This window comes from Brienomyrus brachyistius, chromosome 14, assembly GCF_023856365.1.
Source record: "Brienomyrus brachyistius isolate T26 chromosome 14, BBRACH_0.4, whole genome shotgun sequence".
Lineage (NCBI taxonomy): Eukaryota > Metazoa > Chordata > Actinopteri > Osteoglossiformes > Mormyridae > Brienomyrus > Brienomyrus brachyistius.
This window is the reverse complement of record NC_064546.1, coordinates 4,673,229-4,696,415: the sequence shown is the minus strand read 5'-3', so window position 1 is coordinate 4,696,415 and position 23,187 is coordinate 4,673,229. Positions and strand designations below refer to the sequence as shown.

Below are 23,187 nucleotides of genomic sequence, written 5' to 3'. Positions count from 1 at the left end.
GCAGAACATTTCACAAGTATTTTACGGAGATCAAATCACACAGAATAGCATTATACAGTAAGAATGACACGTGAAGTCAACCCAGAAGGCTCCCTCTTGGCTATGGGGATCAGTCCAGAAACTTTCACGGCTTAAGGCGACAGCGTAAACCACCGTACCACCATGCCACTGCACTAAGTGCTTGCAACATTTATGTAACTTACGCATTTAGTCTGTCTGCAATTCATTGCCAAGCCAACTCCCTGGCTGTATTTATGGCCACAGTATTGCCTTTTTTAGCAATTACATCTTTCTATTTTTCATACAGCTCCATCAGCAGTGTTTGTTCTGCCACAGAAAAAAACACCACTCTCGTTTTACACGCTTTCCAACTCATCTGATCAATCTATCATTCATTTATGCTTCTTAAATATCTTTGGTGTGCGCAGTAAACGAGACTATGTAAGTTTGTCTTGTATGAGCCTTTATTGGTTAAAACTGGACTGCGTTAGTGGAACGACGTAAGGCATACAGATGGTGCTAGTCTGAGCCTGACTTTTCTGGGAAAGTCTGGCTTTCTTTAGTTATTTTCATGGCAGAAGCAGGGTTGGCCAGTCCCTGAATAATGGGGAATAAGGGTTTGTTGATGGACTCAATGTAGAAATCATTCTGCCAAGCACGCGATTTCAACCAGTGACCTTCAATTTTAAGGGATAGAGCCCAAACACTGCCCCCAAAATGGACACACACGCTGCGAGCAGGGTTTGAACCTGCGTGGGGAATCCCCATTGGATTTCGAGTCCAACGCCTTAACCACTCGGCCATCACAGCTGTCTGTCATGCCTCCCTTCTTTTTGCATGGAGTGTCAATGTGATTTGTTCAGTAAATGACATACTGACAGATTTAGGAATTACTTCTGTCTGCTTTTATATCCTGGTAAGAAAACTGCAAATGTAGTGCAGATGCAAACAGAGCCCTTCTATGTCCATCTTTCCATCAGCCATGCAATCAGGTTTACAAACCCTTGTGAAAAAAGGGTCATTCTGAAGAGCTCAGGGAATTCAAGCATGGTCCTGTCATAGCATGCCACCTTTGTAATAAGCAAGTGCATGAAATGTTTTCCCTACTAGATATTCAACGGTCAATTGTAAGTGGTGTGATTCCAAAGCGGAAGTGTTTTGGCACACCAGCAACTCAGCCACAAAGCGGCAGACCATGTAAAGTAACAGAGCAGGGTCGCCGACTGCTGAGGAGCATAGTGCATAAAAGATGCCAATGCTCTGGTGACTCAATAGCTGCTGTAATGTTCATGTAAGTTTCATGGCCAGGTGTCCCAATACTTTTGTCCAAATAGTCTCGTTGTAACTGTTCAGTTGCAAATTTCCAGTTCTGTAAGTTGGCAACATTGTTAGTAACTATGTTTTTGGGAAGCGTACAACAGGTTAGCAGGGGAATCGTAAACACCATTATGAAGTCTTTAATACTGACATTGGCAAGAGTCTTCTATACTACCTGTAGCCTACTCTTGGTTAGCAAAGCAAATCAATACTGAAGTCAAAAGAACTCAAAGTAGAAGTCCAAATTCATTACAAACAACATGTTTATCAGCTGTACAGCTTGCTGTTTAGAGTTCTTGATTAAAATTGCATGAAAAAACTAGGATTGACTGAGATTCAAAAGAATTTCAATGTTCTTGAAACAATGCTAAAAACATAGTTATGGCTATGCTAATGTTGCACCTAAGTTTAAGTATTATAGGGATGTGTGGCAAAGTAGAAAGAATACATTTTAAAATAAGGACTTCATTTCCATATGAGTATGTCTCGTTCCAAACTAAGCTGTTATCCATAGCAGAGAGAACTCGGCAGTTACCCACTTTGTCCTACACCCTGAGGGAACTTATTTACTTGTTTGTTTGGCAGAAGCAGCGTTGGCCAGTTCTTGAAGTATTGGGGATTAAGGGTTTGCTGATGGACTCAATGGAGAAATCATTCTGCCATCCGTGGGATTTGAACCAATGACCTTCAATTTTAAGAGACAAGGCCCTAACATGCAGGACCAGACACTACCCCCAAAAGAGACACACACGGCCCCAACCACGCTGCGAGCAGGGTTTGAACCTGCGTGGGGAATCCCCATTGGATTTCAAGTCCAACGCCTTAACCACTCGGCCATCACAGCTGTCTGTCCAGTGGTCATTGCCACTGCCTATGGTAGTTCAAGCTAACCAACATCCGAAGTGAACTGTTTCCCAAAACCGTCATACCACAGTAGTTTGAACCACGTTAGTTAGTTGGGACTACTGTAGTTCGTACTACAATGCAATGACTGAAACTTTTAAAAGAATGGTTTAAAATAAGATGAACAGGTAGATATTTCTATAGTTTGTTCAATCACTGTATACTTTGAAAGTTTATTAATAAAATAGAAAAGACAAGATACGCTTATTTGTGCAGAACATTTCACAAGTATTTTACGGAGATCAAATCACACAGAATAGCATTATACAGTAAGAATGACACGTGAAGTCAACCCAGAAGGCTCCCTCTTGGCTATGGGGATCAGTCCAGAAACTTTCACGGCTTAAGGCGACAGCGTAAACCACCGTACCACCATGCCACTGCACTAAGTGCTTGCAACATTTATGTAACTTACGCATTTAGTCTGTCTGCAATTCATTGCCAAGCCAACTCCCTGGCTGTATTTATGGCCACAGTATTGCCTTTTTTAGCAATTACATCTTTCTATTTTTCATACAGCTCCATCAGCAGTGTTTGTTCTGCCACAGAAAAAAACACCACTCTCGTTTTACACGCTTTCCAACTCATCTGATCAATCTATCATTCATTTATGCTTCTTAAATATCTTTGGTGTGCGCAGTAAACGAGACTATGTAAGTTTGTCTTGTATGAGCCTTTATTGGTTAAAACTGGACTGCGTTAGTGGAACGACGTAAGGCATACAGATGGTGCTAGTCTGAGCCTGACTTTTCTGGGAAAGTCTGGCTTTCTTTAGTTATTTTCATGGCAGAAGCAGGGTTGGCCAGTCCCTGAATAATGGGGAATAAGGGTTTGTTGATGGTCTCAATGTAGAAATCATTCTGCCAAGCATGCGATTTCAACCAGTGACCTTCAATTTTAAGGGATAGAGCCCAAACACTGCCCCCAAAATGGACACACACGCTGCGAGCAGGGTTTGAACCTGCGTGGGGAATCCCCATTGGATTTCGAGTCCAACGCCTTAACCACTCGGCCATCACAGCTGTCTGTCATGCCTCCCTTCTTTTTGGATGGAATGGCAATGTGATTTGTTCAGTAACTGACATACTGACAGATTTAGGAATTACTTCTGTCTGCTTTTATATCCTGGTAAGAAAACTGCAAATGTAGTGCAGATGCAAACAGAGCCCTTCTATGTCCATCTTTCCATCAGCCATGCAATCAGGTTTACAAACCCTTGTGAAAAAAGGGTCATTCTGAAGAGCTCAGGGAATTCAAGCATGGTCCTGTCATAGCATGCCACCTTTGTAATAAGCAAGTGCATGAAATGTTTTCCCTACTAGATATTCAACGGTCAATTGTAAGTGGTGTGATTCCAAAGCGGAAGTGTTTTGGCACACCAGCAACTCAGCCACAAAGCGGCAGACCATGTAAAGTAACAGAGCAGGGTCGCCGACTGCTGAGGAGCATAGTGCATAAAAGATGCCAGTGCTCTGGTGACTCAATAGCTGCTGTAATGTTCATGTAAGTTTCATGGCCAGGTGTCCCAATACTTTTGTCCAAATAGTCTCGTTGTAACTGTTCAGTTGCAAATTTCCAGTTCTGTAAGTTGGCAACATTGTTAGTAACTATGTTTTTGGGAAGCGTACAACAGGTTAGCAGGGGAATCGTAAACACCATTATTTAGTCTTTCATACTGACATTGGCAAGAGTCTTCTATACTACCTGTAGCCTACTCTTGGTTAGCAAAGCAAATCAATACTGAAGTCAAAAGAACTCAAAGTAGAAGTCCAAATTCATTACAAACAACATGTTTATCAGCTGTACAGCTTGCTGTTTAGAGTTCTTGATTAAAATTGCATGAAAAAACTAGGATTGACTGAGATTCAAAAGAATTTCAATGTTCTTGAAACAATGCTAAAAACATAGTTATGGCTATGCTAATGTTGCACCTAAGTTTAAGTATTATAGGGATGTGTGGCAAAGTAGAAAGAATACATTTTAAAATAAGGACTTCATTTCCATATGAGTATGTCTCGTTCCAAACTAAGCTGTTATCCATAGCAGAGAGAACTCGGCAGTAACCCACTTTGTCCTACACCCTGAGGGAACTTATATACTTGTTTGTTTGGCAAAAGCAGCGTTGGCCATTTCCAGAAGTATTGGGGATTAAGGGTTTGCTGATGGACTCAATGGAGAAATCATTCTGCCATCCGTGGGATTTGAACCAATGACCTTCAATTTTAAGAGACAAGGCCCTAACATGCAAGACCAGACACTGCCCCCAAAAGAGACACACATGGCCCCAACCACGCTGCGAGCAGGGTTTGAACCTGCGTGGGGAATCCCCATTGGATTTCAAGTCCAACGCCTTAACCACTCGGCCATCACAGCTGTCTGCCCCGAGGTCATTGCCACTGCCTATGGTAGTTCAACCTAACCAACATCCGAAGTGAACTGTTTCTCAAAACCGTCATACCACAGTAGTTTGAACCACGTTAGTTAGTTGGGACTACTGTAGTTCGTACTACAATGCAATGACTGAAACTTTTAAAAGAATGGTTTAAAATAAGATGAACAGGTAGATATTTCTATAGTTTGTTCAATCACTGTATACTTTGAAAGTTTATTGATAAAATAGAAAAGACAAGATACGCTTATTTGTGCAGAACATTTCACAAGTATTTTACGGAGATCAAATCACACAGAATAGCATTATACAGTAAGAATGACACGTGAAGTCAACCCAGAAGGCTCCCTCTTGGCTATGGGGATCAGTCCAGAAACTTTCACGGCTTAAGGCGACAGCGTAAACCACCGTACCACCATGCCACTGCACTAAGTGCTTGCAACATTTATGTAACTTACGCATTTAGTCTGTCTGCAATTCATTGCCAAGCCAACTCCCTGGCTGTATTTATGGCCACAGTATTGCCTTTTTTAGCAATTACATCTTTCTATTTTTCATACAGCTCCATCAGCAGTGTTTGTTCTGCCACAGAAAAAAACACCACTCTCGTTTTACACGCTTTCCAACTCATCTGATCAATCTATCATTCATTTATGCTTCTTAAATATCTTTGGTGTGCGCAGTAAACGAGACTATGTAAGTTTGTCTTGTATGAGCCTTTATTGGTTAAAACTGGACTGCGTTAGTGGAACGACGTAAGGCATACAGATGGTGCTAGTCTGAGCCTGACTTTTCTGGGAAAGTCTGGCTTTCTTTAGTTATTTTCATGGCAGAAGCAGGGTTGGCCAGTCCCTGAATAATGGGGAATAAGGGTTTGTTGATGGTCTCAATGTAGAAATCATTCTGCCAAGCATGCGATTTCAACCAGTGACCTTCAATTTTAAGGGATAGAGCCCAAACACTGCCCCCAAAATGGACACGCACGCTGCGAGCAGGGTTTGAACCTGCGTGGGGAATCCCCATTGGATTTCGAGTCCAACGCCTTAACCACTCGGCCATCACAGCTGTCTGTCATGCCTCCCTTCTTTTTGGATGGAATGGCAATGTGATTTGTTCAGTAACTGACATACTGACAGATTTAGGAATTACTTCTGTCTGCTTTTATATCCTGGTAAGAAAACTGCAAATGTAGTGCAGATGCAAACAGAGCCCTTCTATGTCCATCTTTCCATCAGCCATGCAATCAGGTTTACAAACCCTTGTGAAAAAAGGGTCATTCTGAAGAGCTCAGGGAATTCAAGCATGGTCCTGTCATAGCATGCCACCTTTGTAATAAGCAAGTGCATGAAATGTTTTCCCTACTAGATATTCAACGGTCAATTGTAAGTGGTGTGATTCCAAAGCGGAAGTGTTTTGGCACACCAGCAACTCAGCCACAAAGCGGCAGACCATGTAAAGTAACAGAGCAGGGTCGCCGACTGCTGAGGAGCATAGTGCATAAAAGATGCCAGTGCTCTGGTGACTCAATAGCTGCTGTAATGTTCATGTAAGTTTCATGGCCAGGTGTCCCAATACTTTTGTCCAAATAGTCTCGTTGTAACTGTTCAGTTGCAAATTTCCAGTTCTGTAAGTTGGCAACATTGTTAGTAACTATGTTTTTGGGAAGCGTACAACAGGTTAGCAGGGGAATCGTAAACACCATTATTTAGTCTTTCATACTGACATTGGCAAGAGTCTTCTATACTACCTGTAGCCTACTCTTGGTTAGCAAAGCAAATCAATACTGAAGTCAAAAGAACTCAAAGTAGAAGTCCAAATTCATTACAAACAACATGTTTATCAGCTGTACAGCTTGCTGTTTAGAGTTCTTGATTAAAATTGCATGAAAAAACTAGGATTGACTGAGATTCAAAAGAATTTCAATGTTCTTGAAACAATGCTAAAAACATAGTTATGGCTATGCTAATGTTGCACCTAAGTTTAAGTATTATAGGGATGTGTGGCAAAGTAGAAAGAATACATTTTAAAATAAGGACTTCATTTCCATATGAGTATGTCTCGTTCCAAACTAAGCTGTTATCCATAGCAGAGAGAACTCGGCAGTAACCCACTTTCTCCTACACCCTGAGGGAACTTATATACTTGTTTGTTTGGCAAAAGCAGCGTTGGCCATTTCCAGAAGTATTGGGGATTAAGGGTTTGCTGATGGACTCAATGGAGAAATCATTCTGCCATCCGTGGGATTTGAACCAATGACCTTCAATTTTAAGAGACAAGGCCCTAACATGCAAGACCAGACACTGCCCCCAAAAGAGACACACATGGCCCCAACCACGCTGCGAGCAGGGTTTGAACCTGCGTGGGGAATCCCCATTGGATTTCAAGTCCAACGCCTTAACCACTCGGCCATCACAGCTGTCTGCCCCGAGGTCATTGCCACTGCCTATGGTAGTTCAACCTAACCAACATCCGAAGTGAACTGTTTCTCAAAACCGTCATACCACAGTAGTTTGAACCACGTTAGTTAGTTGGGACTACTGTAGTTCGTACTACAATGCAATGACTGAAACTTTTAAAAGAATGGTTTAAAATAAGATGAACAGGTAGATATTTCTATAGTTTGTTCAATCACTGTATACTTTGAAAGTTTATTGATAAAATAGAAAAGACAAGATACGCTTATTTGTGCAGAACATTTCACAAGTATTTTACGGAGATCAAATCACACAGAATAGCATTATACAGTAAGAATGACACGTGAAGTCAACCCAGAAGGCTCCCTCTTGGCTATGGGGATCAATCCAGAAACTTTCACGGCTTAAGGCGACAGCGTAAACCACCGTACCACCATGCCACTGCACTAAGTGCTTGCAACATTTATGTAACTTACGCATTTAGTCTGTCTGCAATTCATTGCCAAGCCAACTCCCTGGCTGTATTTATGGCCACAGTATTGCCTTTTTTAGCAATTACATCTTTCTATTTTTCATACAGCTCCATCAGCAGTGTTTGTTCTGCCACAGAAAAAAACACCACTCTCGTTTTACACGCTTTCCAACTCATCTGATCAATCTATCATTCATTTATGCTTCTTAAATATCTTTGGTGTGCGCAGTAAACGAGACTATGTAAGTTTGTCTTGTATGAGCCTTTATTGGTTAAAACTGGACTGCGTTAGTGGAACGACGTAAGGCATACAGATGGTGCTAGTCTGAGCCTGACTTTTCTGGGAAAGTCTGGCTTTCTTTAGTTATTTTCATGGCAGAAGCAGGGTTGGCCAGTCCCTGAATAATGGGGAATAAGGGTTTGTTGATGGTCTCAATGTAGAAATCATTCTGCCAAGCATGCGATTTCAACCAGTGACCTTCAATTTTAAGGGATAGAGCCCAAACACTGCCCCCAAAATGGACACGCACGCTGCGAGCAGGGTTTGAACCTGCGTGGGGAATCCCCATTGGATTTCAAGTCCAACGCCTTAACCACTCGGCCATCACAGCTGTCTGTCATGACTCCCTTCTTTTTGGATGGAGTGTCAATGTGATTTGTTCAGTAAATGACATACTGACAGATTTAGGAATTACTTCTGTCTGCTTTTATATCCTGGTAAGAAAACTGCAAATGTAGTGCAGATGCAAACAGAGCCCTTCTATGTCCATCTTTCCATCAGCCATGCAATCAGGTTTACAAACCCTTGTGAAAAAAGGGTCATTCTGAAGAGCTCAGGGAATTCAAGCATGGTCCTGTCATAGCATGCCACCTTTGTAATAAGCAAGTGCATGAAATGTTTTCCCTACTAGATATTCAACGGTCAATTGTAAGTGGTGTGATTCCAAAGCGGAAGTGTTTTGGCACACCAGCAACTCAGCCACAAAGCGGCAGACCATGTAAAGTAACAGAGCAGGGTCGCCGACTGCTGAGGAGCATAGTGCATAAAAGATGCCAGTGCTCTGGTGACTCAATAGCTGCTGTAATGTTCATGTAAGTTTCATGGCCAGGTGTCCCAATACTTTTGTCCAAATAGTCTCGTTGTAACTGTTCAGTTGCAAATTTCCAGTTCTGTAAGTTGGCAACATTGTTAGTAACTATGTTTTTGGGAAGCGTACAACAGGTTAGCAGGGGAATCGTAAACACCATTATTTAGTCTTTCATACTGACATTGGCAAGAGTCTTCTATACTACCTGTAGCCTACTCTTGGTTAGCAAAGCAAATCAATACTGAAGTCAAAAGAACTCAAAGTAGAAGTCCAAATTCATTACAAACAACATGTTTATCAGCTGTACAGCTTGCTGTTTAGAGTTCTTGATTAAAATTGCATGAAAAAACTAGGATTGACTGAGATTCAAAAGAATTTCAATGTTCTTGAAACAATGCTAAAAACATAGTTATGGCTATGCTAATGTTGCACCTAAGTTTAAGTATTATAGGGATGTGTGGCAAAGTAGAAAGAATACATTTTAAAATAAGGACTTCATTTCCATATGAGTATGTCTCGTTCCAAACTAAGCTGTTATCCATAGCAGAGAGAACTCGGCAGTAACCCACTTTGTCCTACACCCTGAGGGAACTTATATACTTGTTTGTTTGGCAAAAGCAGCGTTGGCCATTTCCAGAAGTATTGGGGATTAAGGGTTTGCTGATGGACTCAATGGAGAAATCATTCTGCCATCCGTGGGATTTGAACCAATGACCTTCAATTTTAAGAGACAAGGCCCTAACATGCAAGACCAGACACTGCCCCCAAAAGAGACACACATGGCCCCAACCACGCTGCGAGCAGGGTTTGAACCTGCGTGGGGAATCCCCATTGGATTTCAAGTCCAACGCCTTAACCACTCGGCCATCACAGCTGTCTGCCCCGAGGTCATTGCCACTGCCTATGGTAGTTCAACCTAACCAACATCCGAAGTGAACTGTTTCTCAAAACCGTCATACCACAGTAGTTTGAACCACGTTAGTTAGTTGGGACTACTGTAGTTCGTACTACAATGCAATGACTGAAACTTTTAAAAGAATGGTTTAAAATAAGATGAACAGGTAGATATTTCTATAGTTTGTTCAATCACTGTATACTTTGAAAGTTTATTGATAAAATAGAAAAGACAAGATACGCTTATTTGTGCAGAACATTTCACAAGTATTTTACGGAGATCAAATCACACAGAATAGCATTATACAGTAAGAATGACACGTGAAGTCAACCCAGAAGGCTCCCTCTTGGCTATGGGGATCAGTCCAGAAACTTTCACGGCTTAAGGCGACAGCGTAAACCACCGTACCACCATGCCACTGCACTAAGTGCTTGCAACATTTATGTAACTTACGCATTTAGTCTGTCTGCAATTCATTGCCAAGCCAACTCCCTGGCTGTATTTATGGCCACAGTATTGCCTTTTTTAGCAATTACATCTTTCTATTTTTCATACAGCTCCATCAGCAGTGTTTGTTCTGCCACAGAAAAAAACACCACTCTCGTTTTACACGCTTTCCAACTCATCTGATCAATCTATCATTCATTTATGCTTCTTAAATATCTTTGGTGTGCGCAGTAAATGAGACTACGTAAGTCTGTCTTGTATGAGCCTTTATTGGTTAAAACTGGACTGCGTTAGTGGAACGACGTAAGGCATAGAGATGGTGCTAGTCTGAGCCTGACTTTTCTGGGAAAGTCTGGCTTTCTTTAGTTATTTTCATGGTAGAAGCAGGGTTGGCCAGTCCCTGAATAATGGGGAATAAGGGTTTGTTGATGGTCTCAATGTAGAAATCATTCTGCCAAGCATGCGATTTCAACCAGTGACCTTCAATTTTAAGGGATAGAGCCCAAACACTGCCCCCAAAATGGACACACATGCTGCGAGCAGGGTTTGAACCTGCATGGGGAATCCCCATTGGATTTCGAGTCCAACGCCTTAACCACTCGGCCATCACAGCTGTCTGTCATGCCTCCCTTCTTTTTGGATGGAGTGTCAATGTGATTTGTTCAGTAAATGACATACTGACAGATTTAGGAATTACTTCTGTCTGCTTTTATATCCTAGTAAGAAAACTGCAAATGTAGTGCAGATGCAAACAGAGCCCTTCTATGTCCATCTTTCCATCAGCCATGCAATCAGGTTTACAAACCCTTGTGAAAAAAGGGTCATTCTGAAGAGCTCAGGGAATTCAAGCATGGTCCTGTCATAGCATGCCACCTTTGTAATAAGCAAGTGCATGAAATGTTTTCCCTACTAGATATTCAACGGTCAATTGTAAGTGGTGTGATTCCAAAGCGGAAGTGTTTTGGCACACCAGCAACTCAGCCACAAAGCGGCAGACCATGTAAAGTAACAGAGCAGGGTCGCCGACTGCTGAGGAGCATAGTGCATAAAAGATGCCAGTGTTCTGGTGACTCAATAGCTGCTTTAATGTTCATGTAAGTTTCATGGCCAGGTGTCCCAATACTTTTGTCCAAATAGTCTCGTTGTAACTGTTCAGCTGCAAATTTCCAGTTCTGTAAGTTGGCAACATTGTTAGTAACTATGTTTTTGGGAAGCGTACAACAGGTTAGCAGGGGAATCGTAAACACCATTATGAAGTCTTTCATACTGACATTGGCAAGAGTCTTCTATACTACCTGTAGCCTACTCTTGGTTAGCAAAGCAAATCAATACTGAAGTCAAAAGAACTCAAAGTAGAAGTCCAAATTCATGACAAACAACATGTTTATCAGCTGTACAGCTTGCTGTTTAGAGTTCTTGATTAAAATTGCATGAGAAAACTAGGATTGACTGAGATGCAAAAGAATTTCAATGTTCTTGAAACAATGCTTAAAACATAGTTATGGCTATGCTAATGTTGCACCTAAGTTTAAGTATTATAGGGATGTGTGGCAAAGTAGAAAGAATACATTTTAAAATAAGGACTTCATTTCCATATGAGTATGTCTCGTTCCAAACTAAGCTGTTATCCATAGCAGAGAGAACTCGGCAGTAACCCACTTTGTCCTACACCCTGAGGGAACTTATTTACTTGTTTGTTTGGCAGAAGCAGCGTTGGCCAGTTCTTGAAGTATTGGGGATTAAGGGTTTGCTGATGGACTCAATGGAGAAATCATTCTGCCATCCGTGGGATTTGAACCAATGACCTTAAATTTTAAGAGACAAGGCCCTAACATGCAGGACCAGACACTACCCCCAAAAGAGACACACACGGCCCCAACCACGCTGCGAGCAGGGTTTGAACCTGCGTGGGGAATCCCCATTGGATTTCAAGTCCAACGCCTTAACCACTCGGCCATCACAGCTGTCTGCCCCGAGGTCATTGCCACTGCCTATGGTAGTTCAACCTAACCAACATCCGAAGTGAACTGTTTCTCAAAACCGTCATACCACAGTAGTTTGAACCACGTTAGTTAGTTGGGACTACTGTAGTTCGTACTACAATGCAATGACTGAAACTTTTAAAAGAATGGTTTAAAATAAGATGAACAGGTAGATATTTCTATAGTTTGTTCAATCACTGTATACTTTGAAAGTTTATTGATAAAATAGAAAAGACAAGATACGCTTATTTGTGCAGAACATTTCACAAGTATTTTACGGAGATCAAATCACACAGAATAGCATTATACAGTAAGAATGACACGTGAAGTCAACCCAGAAGGCTCCCTCTTGGCTATGGGGATCAGTCCAGAAACTTTCACGGCTTAAGGCGACAGCGTAAACCACCGTACCACCATGCCACTGCACTAAGTGCTTGCAACATTTATGTAACTTACGCATTTAGTCTGTCTGCAATTCATTGCCAAGCCAACTCCCTGGCTGTATTTATGGCCACAGTATTGCCTTTTTTAGCAATTACATCTTTCTATTTTTCATACAGCTCCATCAGCAGTGTTTGTTCTGCCACAGAAAAAAACACCACTCTCGTTTTACACGCTTTCCAACTCATCTGATCAATCTATCATTCATTTATGCTTCTTAAATATCTTTGGTGTGCGCAGTAAATGAGACTACGTAAGTCTGTCTTGTATGAGCCTTTATTGGTTAAAACTGGACTGCGTTAGTGGAACGACGTAAGGCATAGAGATGGTGCTAGTCTGAGCCTGACTTTTCTGGGAAAGTCTGGCTTTCTTTAGTTATTTTCATGGTAGAAGCAGGGTTGGCCAGTCCCTGAATAATGGGGAATAAGGGTTTGTTGATGGTCTCAATGTAGAAATCATTCTGCCAAGCATGCGATTTCAACCAGTGACCTTCAATTTTAAGGGATAGAGCCCAAACACTGCCCCCAAAATGGACACACATGCTGCGAGCAGGGTTTGAACCTGCATGGGGAATCCCCATTGGATTTCGAGTCCAACGCCTTAACCACTCGGCCATCACAGCTGTCTGTCATGCCTCCCTTCTTTTTGGATGGAGTGTCAATGTGATTTGTTCAGTAAATGACATACTGACAGATTTAGGAATTACTTCTGTCTGCTTTTATATCCTAGTAAGAAAACTGCAAATGTAGTGCAGATGCAAACAGAGCCCTTCTATGTCCATCTTTCCATCAGCCATGCAATCAGGTTTACAAACCCTTGTGAAAAAAGGGTCATTCTGAAGAGCTCAGGGAATTCAAGCATGGTCCTGTCATAGCATGCCACCTTTGTAATAAGCAAGTGCATGAAATGTTTTCCCTACTAGATATTCAACGGTCAATTGTAAGTGGTGTGATTCCAAAGCGGAAGTGTTTTGGCACACCAGCAACTCAGCCACAAAGCGGCAGACCATGTAAAGTAACAGAGCAGGGTCGCCGACTGCTGAGGAGCATAGTGCATAAAAGATGCCAGTGTTCTGGTGACTCAATAGCTGCTTTAATGTTCATGTAAGTTTCATGGCCAGGTGTCCCAATACTTTTGTCCAAATAGTCTCGTTGTAACTGTTCAGCTGCAAATTTCCAGTTCTGTAAGTTGGCAACATTGTTAGTAACTATGTTTTTGGGAAGCGTACAACAGGTTAGCAGGGGAATCGTAAACACCATTATGAAGTCTTTCATACTGACATTGGCAAGAGTCTTCTATACTACCTGTAGCCTACTCTTGGTTAGCAAAGCAAATCAATACTGAAGTCAAAAGAACTCAAAGTAGAAGTCCAAATTCATGACAAACAACATGTTTATCAGCTGTACAGCTTGCTGTTTAGAGTTCTTGATTAAAATTGCATGAGAAAACTAGGATTGACTGAGATGCAAAAGAATTTCAATGTTCTTGAAACAATGCTTAAAACATAGTTATGGCTATGCTAATGTTGCACCTAAGTTTAAGTATTATAGGGATGTGTGGCAAAGTAGAAAGAATACATTTTAAAATAAGGACTTCATTTCCATATGAGTATGTCTCGTTCCAAACTAAGCTGTTATCCATAGCAGAGAGAACTCGGCAGTAACCCACTTTGTCCTACACCCTGAGGGAACTTATTTACTTGTTTGTTTGGCAGAAGCAGCGTTGGCCAGTTCTTGAAGTATTGGGGATTAAGGGTTTGCTGATGGACTCAATGGAGAAATCATTCTGCCATCCGTGGGATTTGAACCAATGACCTTAAATTTTAAGAGACAAGGCCCTAACATGCAGGACCAGACACTACCCCCAAAAGAGACACACACGGCCCCAACCACGCTGCGAGCAGGGTTTGAACCTGCGTGGGGAATCCCCATTGGATTTCAAGTCCAACGCCTTAACCACTCGGCAATCACAGCTGTCTGTCCGGAGGTCATTGCCACTGCCTATGATAGTTCAACCTAACCAACATCCGAAGTGAACTGTTTGCCAAAACCGTCATACCACAGTAGTTTGAACCACGTTAGTTAGTTGGGACTACTGTAGTTCGTACTACAATGCAATGACTGAAACTTTTAAAAGAATGGTTTAAAATAAGATGAACAGGAAGATATTTCTATAGTTTGTTCAATCACTGTATACTTTGAAAGTTTATTAATAAAATAGAAAAGACAAGATACGCTTATTTGTGCAGAACATTTCACAAGTATTTTACGGAGATCAAATCACACAGAATAGCATTATACAGTAAGAATGACACGTGAAGTCAACCCAGAAGGCTCCCTCTTGGCTATGGGGATCAGTCCAGAAACTTTCACGGCTTAAGGCGACAGCGTAAACCACCGTACCACCATGCCACTGCACTAAGTGCTTGCAACATTTATGTAACTTACGCATTTAGTCTGTCTGCAATTCATTGCCAAGCCAACTCCCTGGCTGTATTTATGGCCACAGTATTGCCTTTTTTAGCAATTACATCTTTCTATTTTTCATACAACTCCATCAGCAGTGCTTGTTCTGCCACAGAAAAAAACACCACTCTCGTTTTACACGCTTTCCAACTCATCTGATCAATCTATCATTCATTTATGCTTCTTAAATATCTTTGGTGTGCGCAGTAAACGAGACTATGTAAGTTTGTCTTGTATGAGCCTTTATTGGTTAAAACTGGACTGCGTTAGTGGAACGACGTAAGGCATACAGATGGTGCTAGTCTGAGCCTGACTTTTCTGGGAAAGTCTGGCTTTCTTTAGTTATTTTCATGGCAGAAGCAGGGTTGGCCAGTCCCTGAATAATGGGGAATAAGGGTTTGTTGATGGTCTCAATGTAGAAATCATTCTGCCAAGCATGCGATTTCAACCAGTGACCTTCAATTTTAAGGGATAGAGCCCAAACACTGCCCCCAAAATGGACACACACGCTGCGAGCAGGGTTTGAACCTGCGTGGGGAATCCCCATTGGATTTCGAGTCCAACGCCTTAACCACTCGGCCATCACAGCTGTCTGTCATGCCTCCCTTCTTTTTGGATGGAGTGTCAATGTGATTTGTTCAGTAAATGACATACTGACAGATTTAGGAATTACTTCTGTCTGCTTTTATATCCTGGTAAGAAAACTGCAAATGTAGTGCAGATGCAAACAGAGCCCTTCTATGTCCATCTTTCCATCAGCCATGCAATCAGGTTTACAAACCCTTGTGAAAAAAGGGTCATTCTGAAGAGCTCAGGGAATTCAAGCATGGTCCTGTCATAGCATGCCACCTTTGTAATAAGCAAGTGCATGAAATGTTTTCCCTACTAGATATTCAACGGTCAATTGTAAGTGGTGTGATTCCAAAGCGGAAGTGTTTTGGCACACCAGCAACTCAGCCACAAAGCGGCAGACCATGTAAAGTAACAGAGCAGGGTCGCCGACTGCTGAGGAGCATAGTGCATAAAAGATGCCAATGCTCTGGTGACTCAATAGCTGCTGTAATGTTCATGTAAGTTTCATGGCCAGGTGTCCCAATACTTGTGTCCAAATAGTCTCGTTGTAACTGTTCAGTTGCAAATTTCCAGTTCTGTAAGTTGGCAACATTGTTAGTAACTATGTTTTTGGGAAGCGTACAACAGGTTAGCAGGGGAATCGTAAACACCATTATGAAGTCTTTCATACTGACATTGGCAAGAGTCTTCTATACTACCTGTAGCCTACTCTTGGTTAGCAAAGCAAATCAATACTGAAGTCAAAAGAACTCAAAGTAGAAGTCCAAATTCATTACAAACAACATGTTTATCAGCTGTACAGCTTGCTGTTTAGAGTTCTTGATTAAAATTGCATGAAAAAACTAGGATTGACTGAGATGCAAAAGAATTTCAATGTTCTTGAAACAATGCTAAAAACATAGTTATGGCTATGCTAATGTTGCACCTAAGTTTAAGTATTATAGGGATGTGTGGCAAAGTAGAAAGAATACATTTTAAAATAAGGACTTCATTTCCATATGAGTATGTCTCGTTCCAAACTAAGCTGTTATCCATAGCAGAGAGAACTCGGCAGTAACCCACTTTGTCCTACACCCTGAGGGAACTTATTTACTTGTTTGTTTGGCAGAAGCAGCGTTGGCCAGTTCTTGAAGTATTGGGGATTAAGGGTTTGCTGATGGACTCAATGGAGAAATCATTCTGCCATCCGTGGGATTTGAACCAATGACCTTAAATTTTAAGAGACAAGGCCCTAACATGCAGGACCAGACACTACCCCCTAAAGAGACACACACGGCCCCAACCACGCTGCGAGCAGGGTTTGAACCTGCGTGGGGAATCCCCATTGGATTTCAAGTCCAACGCCTTAACCACTCGGCAATCACAGCTGTCTGTCCGGAGGTCATTGCCACTGCCTATGATAGTTCAACCTAACCAACATCCGAAGTGAACTGTTTGCCAAAACCGTCATACCACAGTAGTTTGAACCACGTTAGTTAGTTGGGACTACTGTAGTTCGTACTACAATGCAATGACTGAAACTTTTAAAAGAATGGTTTAAAATAAGATGAACAGGAAGATATTTCTATAGTTTGTTCAATCACTGTATACTTTGAAAGTTTATTAATAAAATAGAAAAGACAAGATACGCTTATTTGTGCAGAACATTTCACAAGTATTTTACGGAGATCAAATCACACAGAATAGCATTATACAGTAAGAATGACACGTGAAGTCAACCCAGAAGGCTCCCTCTTGGCTATGGGGATCAGTCCAGAAACTTTCACGGCTTAAGGCGACAGCGTAAACCACCGTACCACCATGCCACTGCACTAAGTGCTTGCAACATTTATGTAACTTACGCATTTAGTCTGTCTGCAATTCATTGCCAAGCCAACTCCCTGGCTGTATTTATGGCCACAGTATTGCCTTTTTTAGCAATTACATCTTTCTATTTTTCATACAACTCCATCAGCAGTGCTTGTTCTGCCACAGAAAAAAACACCACTCTCGTTTTACACGCTTTCCAACTCATCTGATCAATCTATCATTCATTTATGCTTCTTAAATATCTTTGGTGTGCGCAGTAAACGAGACTATGTAAGTTTGTCTTGTATGAGCCTTTATTGGTTAAAACTGGACTGCGTTAGTGGAACGACGTAAGGCATACAGATGGTGCTAGTCTGAGCCTGACTTTTCTGGGAAAGTCTGGCTTTCTTTAGTTATTTTCATGGCAGAAGCAGGGTTGGCCAGTCCCTGAATAATGGGGAATAAGGGTTTGTTGATGGTCTCAATGTAGAAATCATTCTGCCAAGCATGCGATTTCAACCAGTGACCTTCAATTTTAAGGGATAGAGCCCAAACACTGCCCCCAAAATGGACACACACGCTGCGAGCAGGGTTTGAACCTGCGTGGGGAATCCCCATTGGATTTCGAGTCCAACGCCTTAACCACTCGGCCATCACAGCTGTCTGTCATGCCTCCCTTCTTTTTGGATGGAGTGTCAATGTGATTTGTTCAGTAAATGACATACTGACAGATTTAGGAATTACTTCTGTCTGCTTTTATATCCTGGTAAGAAAACTGCAAATGTAGTGCAGATGCAAACAGAGCCCTTCTATGTCCATCTTTCCATCAGCCATGCAATCAGGTTTACAAACCCTTGTGAAAAAAGGGTCATTCTGAAGAGCTCAGGGAATTCAAGCATGGTCCTGTCATAGCATGCCACCTTTGTAATAAGCAAGTGCATGAAATGTTTTCCCTACTAGATATTCAACGGTCAATTGTAAGTGGTGTGATTCCAAAGCGGAAGTGTTTTGGCACACCAGCAACTCAGCCACAAAGCGGCAGACCATGTAAAGTAACAGAGCAGGGTCGCCGACTGCTGAGGAGCATAGTGCATAAAAGATGCCAGTGTTCTGGTGACTCAATAGCTGCTTTAATGTTCATGTAAGTTTCATGGCCAGGTGTCCCAATACTTTTGTCCAAATAGTCTCGTTGTAACTGTTCAGCTGCAAATTTCCAGTTCTGTAAGTTGGCAACATTGTTAGTAACTATGTTTTTGGGAAGCGTACAACAGGTTAGCAGGGGAATCGTAAACACCATTATGAAGTCTTTCATACTGACATTGGCAAGAGTCTTCTATACTACCTGTAGCCTACTCTTGGTTAGCAAAGCAAATCAATACTGAAGTCAAAAGAACTCAAAGTAGAAGTCCAAATTCATGACAAACAACATGTTTATCAGCTGTACAGCTTGCTGTTTAGAGTTCTTGATTAAAATTGCATGAGAAAACTAGGATTGACTGAGATGCAAAAGAATTTCAATGTTCTTGAAACAATGCTTAAAACATAGTTATGGCTATGCTAATGTTGCACCTAAGTTTAAGTATTATAGGGATGTGTGGCAAAGTAGAAAGAATACATTTTAAAATAAGGACTTCATTTCCATATGAGTATGTCTCGTTCCAAACTAAGCTGTTATCCATAGCAGAGAGAACTCGGCAGTAACCCACTTTGTCCTACACCCTGAGGGAACTTATTTACTTGTTTGTTTGGCAGAAGCAGCGTTGGCCAGTTCTTGAAGTATTGGGGATTAAGGGTTTGCTGATGGACTCAATGGAGAAATCATTCTGCCATCCGTGGGATTTGAACCAATGACCTTAAATTTTAAGAGACAAGGCCCTAACATGCAGGACCAGACACTACCCCCAAAAGAGACACACACGGCCCCAACCACGCTGCGAGCAGGGTTTGAACCTGCGTGGGGAATCCCCATTGGATTTCAAGTCCAACGCCTTAACCACTCGGCAATCACAGCTGTCTGTCCGGAGGTCATTGCCACTGCCTATGATAGTTCAACCTAACCAACATCCGAAGTGAACTGTTTGCCAAAACCGTCATACCACAGTAGTTTGAACCACGTTAGTTAGTTGGGACTACTGTAGTTCGTACTACAATGCAATGACTGAAACTTTTAAAAGAATGGTTTAAAATAAGATGAACAGGAAGATATTTCTATAGTTTGTTCAATCACTGTATACTTTGAAAGTTTATTAATAAAATAGAAAAGACAAGATACGCTTATTTGTGCAGAACATTTCACAAGTATTTTACGGAGATCAAATCACACAGAATAGCATTATACAGTAAGAATGACACGTGAAGTCAACCCAGAAGGCTCCCTCTTGGCTATGGGGATCAGTCCAGAAACTTTCACGGCTTAAGGCGACAGCGTAAACCACCGTACCACCATGCCACTGCACTAAGTGCTTGCAACATTTATGTAACTTACGCATTTAGTCTGTCTGCAATTCATTGCCAAGCCAACTCCCTGGCTGTATTTATGGCCACAGTATTGCCTTTTTTAGCAATTACATCTTTCTATTTTTCATACAACTCCATCAGCAGTGCTTGTTCTGCCACAGAAAAAAACACCACTCTCGTTTTACACGCTTTCCAACTCATCTGATCAATCTATCATTCATTTATGCTTCTTAAATATCTTTGGTGTGCGCAGTAAACGAGACTATGTAAGTTTGTCTTGTATGAGCCTTTATTGGTTAAAACTGGACTGCGTTAGTGGAACGACGTAAGGCATACAGATGGTGCTAGTCTGAGCCTGACTTTTCTGGGAAAGTCTGGCTTTCTTTAGTTATTTTCATGGCAGAAGCAGGGTTGGCCAGTCCCTGAATAATGGGGAATAAGGGTTTGTTGATGGTCTCAATGTAGAAATCATTCTGCCAAGCATGCGATTTCAACCAGTGACCTTCAATTTTAAGGGATAGAGCCCAAACACTGCCCCCAAAATGGACACACACGCTGCGAGCAGGGTTTGAACCTGCGTGGGGAATCCCCATTGGATTTCGAGTCCAACGCCTTAACCACTCGGCCATCACAGCTGTCTGTCATGCCTCCCTTCTTTTTGGATGGAGTGTCAATGTGATTTGTTCAGTAAATGACATACTGACAGATTTAGGAATTACTTCTGTCTGCTTTTATATCCTGGTAAGAAAACTGCAAATGTAGTGCAGATGCAAACAGAGCCCTTCTATGTCCATCTTTCCATCAGCCATGCAATCAGGTTTACAAACCCTTGTGAAAAAAGGGTCATTCTGAAGAGCTCAGGGAATTCAAGCATGGTCCTGTCATAGCATGCCACCTTTGTAATAAGCAAGTGCATGAAATGTTTTCCCTACTAGATATTCAACGGTCAATTGTAAGTGGTGTGATTCCAAAGCGGAAGTGTTTTGGCACACCAGCAACTCAGCCACAAAGCGGCAGACCATGTAAAGTAACAGAGCAGGGTCGCCGACTGCTGAGGAGCATAGTGCATAAAAGATGCCAATGCTCTGGTGACTCAATAGCTGCTGTAATGTTCATGTAAGTTTCATGGCCAGGTGTCCCAATTCTTGTGTCCAAATAGTCTCGTTGTAACTGTTCAGTTGCAAATTTCCAGTTCTGTAAGTTGGCAACATTGTTAGTAACTATGTTTTTGGGAAGCGTACAACAGGTTAGCAGGGGAATCGTAAACACCATTATGAAGTCTTTCATACTGACATTGGCAAGAGTCTTCTATACTACCTGTAGCCTACTCTTGGTTAGCAAAGCAAATCAATACTGAAGTCAAAAGAACTCAAAGTAGAAGTCCAAATTCATTACAAACAACATGTTTATCAGCTGTACAGCTTGCTGTTTAGAGTTCTTGATTAAAATTGCATGAAAAAACTAGGATTGACTGAGATGCAAAAGAATTTCAATGTTCTTGAAACAATGCTAAAAACATAGTTATGGCTATGCTAATGTTGCACCTAAGTTTAAGTATTATAGGGATGTGTGGCAAAGTAGAAAGAATACATTTTAAAATAAGGACTTCATTTCCATATGAGTATGTCTCGTTCCAAACTAAGCTGTTATCCATAGCAGAGAGAACTCGGCAGTAACCCACTTTGTCCTACACCCTGAGGGAACTTATTTACTTGTTTGTTTGGCAGAAGCAGCGTTGGCCAGTTCTTGAAGTATTGGGGATTAAGGGTTTGCTGATGGACTCAATGGAGAAATCATTCTGCCATCCGTGGGATTTGAACCAATGACCTTAAATTTTAAGAGACAAGGCCCTAACATGCAGGACCAGACACTACCCCCAAAAGAGACACACACGGCCCCAACCACGCTGCGAGCAGGGTTTGAACCTGCGTGGGGAATCCCCATTGGATTTCAAGTCCAACGCCTTAACCACTCGGCAATCACAGCTGTCTGTCCGGAGGTCATTGCCACTGCCTATGATAGTTCAACCTAACCAACATCCGAAGTGAACTGTTTGCCAAAACCGTCATACCACAGTAGTTTGAACCACGTTAGTTAGTTGGGACTACTGTAGTTCGTACTACAATGCAATGACTGAAACTTTTAAAAGAATGGTTTAAAATAAGATGAACAGGAAGATATTTCTATAGTTTGTTCAATCACTGTATACTTTGAAAGTTTATTAATAAAATAGAAAAGACAAGATACGCTTATTTGTGCAGAACATTTCACAAGTATTTTACGGAGATCAAATCACACAGAATAGCATTATACAGTAAGAATGACACGTGAAGTCAACCCAGAAGGCTCCCTCTTGGCTATGGGGATCAGTCCAGAAACTTTCACGGCTTAAGGCGACAGCGTAAACCACCGTACCACCATGCCACTGCACTAAGTGCTTGCAACATTTATGTAACTTACGCATTTAGTCTGTCTGCAATTCATTGCCAAGCCAACTCCCTGGCTGTATTTATGGCCACAGTATTGCCTTTTTTAGCAATTACATCTTTCTATTTTTCATACAACTCCATCAGCAGTGCTTGTTCTGCCACAGAAAAAAACACCACTCTCGTTTTACACGCTTTCCAACTCATCTGATCAATCTATCATTCATTTATGCTTCTTAAATATCTTTGGTGTGCGCAGTAAACGAGACTATGTAAGTTTGTCTTGTATGAGCCTTTATTGGTTAAAACTGGACTGCGTTAGTGGAACGACGTAAGGCATACAGATGGTGCTAGTCTGAGCCTGACTTTTCTGGGAAAGTCTGGCTTTCTTTAGTTATTTTCATGGCAGAAGCAGGGTTGGCCAGTCCCTGAATAATGGGGAATAAGGGTTTGTTGATGGTCTCAATGTAGAAATCATTCTGCCAAGCATGCGATTTCAACCAGTGACCTTCAATTTTAAGGGATAGAGCCCAAACACTGCCCCCAAAATGGACACACACGCTGCGAGCAGGGTTTGAACCTGCGTGGGGAATCCCCATTGGATTTCGAGTCCAACGCCTTAACCACTCGGCCATCACAGCTGTCTGTCATGCCTCCCTTCTTTTTGGATGGAGTGTCAATGTGATTTGTTCAGTAAATGACATACTGACAGATTTAGGAATTACTTCTGTCTGCTTTTATATCCTGGTAAGAAAACTGCAAATGTAGTGCAGATGCAAACAGAGCCCTTCTATGTCCATCTTTCCATCAGCCATGCAATCAGGTTTACAAACCCTTGTGAAAAAAGGGTCATTCTGAAGAGCTCAGGGAATTCAAGCATGGTCCTGTCATAGCATGCCACCTTTGTAATAAGCAAGTGCATGAAATGTTTTCCCTACTAGATATTCAACGGTCAATTGTAAGTGGTGTGATTCCAAAGCGGAAGTGTTTTGGCACACCAGCAACTCAGCCACAAAGCGGCAGACCATGTAAAGTAACAGAGCAGGGTCGCCGACTGCTGAGGAGCATAGTGCATAAAAGATGCCAATGCTCTGGTGACTCAATAGCTGCTGTAATGTTCATGTAAGTTT

General features: G+C 41.8%; 19 non-coding genes across 19 annotated transcripts; all 19 read right to left on the bottom strand.

Moving 5' to 3' along the window:
• Window positions 1–728: 728 nt before the first annotated feature.
• trnas-cga (transfer RNA serine (anticodon CGA)) lies at window positions 729–810 on the bottom strand. The gene has a single exon. It is a non-coding gene; the product is annotated as a tRNA-Ser (tRNA).
• Window positions 811–2,079: 1,269 nt separating this feature from the next.
• trnas-uga (transfer RNA serine (anticodon UGA)) lies at window positions 2,080–2,161 on the bottom strand. Its single transcript has one exon. It is a non-coding gene; the product is annotated as a tRNA-Ser (tRNA).
• Window positions 2,162–3,160: 999 nt separating this feature from the next.
• trnas-cga (transfer RNA serine (anticodon CGA)) lies at window positions 3,161–3,242 on the bottom strand. Its single transcript has one exon. It is a non-coding gene; the product is annotated as a tRNA-Ser (tRNA).
• Window positions 3,243–4,511: 1,269 nt separating this feature from the next.
• On the bottom strand, window positions 4,512–4,593 carry trnas-uga (transfer RNA serine (anticodon UGA)). Its single transcript has one exon. It is a non-coding gene; the product is annotated as a tRNA-Ser (tRNA).
• A 999-nt stretch (window positions 4,594–5,592) lies between these two features.
• On the bottom strand, window positions 5,593–5,674 carry trnas-cga (transfer RNA serine (anticodon CGA)). Its single transcript has one exon. It is a non-coding gene; the product is annotated as a tRNA-Ser (tRNA).
• A 1,269-nt stretch (window positions 5,675–6,943) lies between these two features.
• Window positions 6,944–7,025, bottom strand: trnas-uga (transfer RNA serine (anticodon UGA)). Its single transcript has one exon. It is a non-coding gene; the product is annotated as a tRNA-Ser (tRNA).
• A 999-nt stretch (window positions 7,026–8,024) lies between these two features.
• Window positions 8,025–8,106, bottom strand: trnas-uga (transfer RNA serine (anticodon UGA)). Its single transcript has one exon. It is a non-coding gene; the product is annotated as a tRNA-Ser (tRNA).
• Window positions 8,107–9,375: 1,269 nt separating this feature from the next.
• On the bottom strand, window positions 9,376–9,457 carry trnas-uga (transfer RNA serine (anticodon UGA)). Its single transcript has one exon. It is a non-coding gene; the product is annotated as a tRNA-Ser (tRNA).
• Window positions 9,458–10,456: 999 nt separating this feature from the next.
• Window positions 10,457–10,538, bottom strand: trnas-cga (transfer RNA serine (anticodon CGA)). The gene has a single exon. It is a non-coding gene; the product is annotated as a tRNA-Ser (tRNA).
• Window positions 10,539–11,807: 1,269 nt separating this feature from the next.
• On the bottom strand, window positions 11,808–11,889 carry trnas-uga (transfer RNA serine (anticodon UGA)). The gene has a single exon. It is a non-coding gene; the product is annotated as a tRNA-Ser (tRNA).
• A 999-nt stretch (window positions 11,890–12,888) lies between these two features.
• On the bottom strand, window positions 12,889–12,970 carry trnas-cga (transfer RNA serine (anticodon CGA)). Its single transcript has one exon. It is a non-coding gene; the product is annotated as a tRNA-Ser (tRNA).
• Window positions 12,971–14,239: 1,269 nt separating this feature from the next.
• On the bottom strand, window positions 14,240–14,321 carry trnas-uga (transfer RNA serine (anticodon UGA)). Its single transcript has one exon. It is a non-coding gene; the product is annotated as a tRNA-Ser (tRNA).
• Window positions 14,322–15,320: 999 nt separating this feature from the next.
• trnas-cga (transfer RNA serine (anticodon CGA)) lies at window positions 15,321–15,402 on the bottom strand. The gene has a single exon. It is a non-coding gene; the product is annotated as a tRNA-Ser (tRNA).
• A 1,269-nt stretch (window positions 15,403–16,671) lies between these two features.
• On the bottom strand, window positions 16,672–16,753 carry trnas-uga (transfer RNA serine (anticodon UGA)). Its single transcript has one exon. It is a non-coding gene; the product is annotated as a tRNA-Ser (tRNA).
• A 999-nt stretch (window positions 16,754–17,752) lies between these two features.
• On the bottom strand, window positions 17,753–17,834 carry trnas-cga (transfer RNA serine (anticodon CGA)). Its single transcript has one exon. It is a non-coding gene; the product is annotated as a tRNA-Ser (tRNA).
• Window positions 17,835–19,103: 1,269 nt separating this feature from the next.
• trnas-uga (transfer RNA serine (anticodon UGA)) lies at window positions 19,104–19,185 on the bottom strand. Its single transcript has one exon. It is a non-coding gene; the product is annotated as a tRNA-Ser (tRNA).
• Window positions 19,186–20,184: 999 nt separating this feature from the next.
• Window positions 20,185–20,266, bottom strand: trnas-cga (transfer RNA serine (anticodon CGA)). Its single transcript has one exon. It is a non-coding gene; the product is annotated as a tRNA-Ser (tRNA).
• A 1,269-nt stretch (window positions 20,267–21,535) lies between these two features.
• On the bottom strand, window positions 21,536–21,617 carry trnas-uga (transfer RNA serine (anticodon UGA)). Its single transcript has one exon. It is a non-coding gene; the product is annotated as a tRNA-Ser (tRNA).
• Window positions 21,618–22,616: 999 nt separating this feature from the next.
• On the bottom strand, window positions 22,617–22,698 carry trnas-cga (transfer RNA serine (anticodon CGA)). The gene has a single exon. It is a non-coding gene; the product is annotated as a tRNA-Ser (tRNA).
• Window positions 22,699–23,187: the final 489 nt, after the last annotated feature.